Genomic DNA, 2,019 nt, shown 5'->3' with positions numbered 1-2,019 from the left:
TCGCGCACGGTGCCAGTGTGGCTTTTGTAAACTTGTCCGCTTGTTCTCCCACTGCCTGCCAGCAAGTCGCCCTTCCAGCGGCTCCACCGTGCTGCTGGAGCTTGCGGGGCAGCAACGAAAATAACAGCACTCTGCAAGAAAACCTTTCCCTCCTCATGTATGTTAAGAAGGGGGAAAGCCACCACCCAGCCTCAGCCCACCTAGAGCCTTCACCGAAAAGGGCCCAGAAAAGGGAAAACCACAGAGATCTGCGGGAGTGCTCAGGCAAGAGGTCTAGCACCAAGCACGACCCTCTGTGCCAAGCAGGGTGAGGTTAATGCCACAGCACTGGATTACTGCTCCTGAGGAGTGACCTCTGGCGATGCCAACGTTCAGCTCCAGACAGGCTGCAGACCTGCTTGGCAGAGCCTGCAGAGGAACGAGCTGGGGAGAGAAAGGGGCGCAGGAAACGGTGTGAAAAAAGGGGAGATGGGAGCGGGAAGATGTTATTAGAGAATAAAAGTCAATATTTGGAATACAGGACTTGCTGCTGTCAGCCTGGCTGGGGTGGGGCTTGTCTAGCCCTAAAACTGAGCCCAGACTCCTTAGTCTCAAACTTGATTCAGTTTGGTGTATTGAATCCGCCTTTGCTCAGCGGCGGGTACAAAGTACAGGAAAAGGGGAGGCTTGTGAAGGTTGAGCTGCAGTTAAGAACGTGACCCACGAGCAGCTCGGTAGTGTGACACCTCGGAGCACCCCTTCGAGCTGCTGGTGCGAGGCTGCCCAGCCCACAGCCTTGCCGAGGGGTGGGTGTCACAGGGAAAAGCCCCAGGGAGGACAACGTGGCCTCCCAGGCGTAGCCACGTTCCAAGATGAGCTATCCAAGCCTCACCTTCCCATCACCTGCACGTCCCCCACACTACAGCATTTCTTGTCTCCTGACGTCTCTTTCGAGTGCCACAAACACCGTGGTGCTGCAAGTCAAAGCTCCCTCCGTGCACCTCTGGGACTCACATCTTCCAACACTCAAATCACGAGGTTTCCCAAGTGCCTGCGAGGTGCATTTTCCCTGCCATTATTTCAGAGCATGTGCCCATGCACGATTCCTTTCTGTGACTCCAGAGGAGCTGGACAGAGCTGCTTCAGAGTTTATTTAATTTTTACCTTTACAAGGAACTCGTTACTGATCTGGTCACGAGGCTCAGGAGTCAGTTGGAGAGAAACTTCTCCATCAGGTCTAGGAGAAACATGAACACGTGGGCTGGAAACGCCCCGCGTTCCTTTCTGCCGAGATCAAAAGTGTGAAGAGGCAAATAATTCCTCCGCAGCCCCCGGCAGACTAATGACGTGCACAGGCTTGGCTGCGGCTCAGAAGGGGCTGCGATTCGGGCAAGCGCACGTTATTTTAGTATAAACTCTGCATTCCTCCGCTTCCGCTGCAGATAGGCAAAACAACCTCTATCAAACCATGCCTGTTTCTGCAGACCAGAGTAACGTCTTTGAAGATATTCCACCCATTAAAATTGGGACTGTTTATAGTGGCCATATTTACAAGATAGACTTCCCGACAGAGGTCAGGTGAGCTGGACAGTGCAGGGCGGGGGGGAGCGAGCAGCCCCAGAGGGCGACGTGGGCTTCCGATGGGTTGGTATTGCTGCTGGCTGCTGAGGATGCCTTTTTTTAAAAGACAGAACGGCAGGAGTGTGCCCATGCCTGACCACCTCAGCCCGGAGGGTGGATCCTTTCGGCTCAGCCACGCAAAGCCCAGAGCCACACCTGACTCCTGGCCATGGCCAAATCCTGCTCTGGACAAACTCATGGAGGGTTGTTTGGCGGCTGCTTTTCAGCTCTGCAGGCTTTAAGGATTGTTCTGGATCCTAGACAGCGTGGAACTACTCCTGCTGTATCCAAGTGCAACACTCTGTCTGTCCCAGGTCATTAAGAATAAAGCCTGCAGAAAGATCCTCTTCAACCCTGACCTGGGCACCACAGGCTTGGAAACTGCAGTTTTACACCCCCCTTATCAGCCAGAGGACACAA

The sequence above is a fragment of the Buceros rhinoceros genome, unplaced genomic scaffold, assembly GCF_000710305.1.
Source record: "Buceros rhinoceros silvestris isolate BGI_N320 unplaced genomic scaffold, ASM71030v1 scaffold17013, whole genome shotgun sequence".
NCBI classification, from domain to species: Eukaryota; Metazoa; Chordata; class Aves; order Bucerotiformes; family Bucerotidae; genus Buceros; species Buceros rhinoceros.
This window is presented reverse-complemented; position numbering follows the sequence as displayed.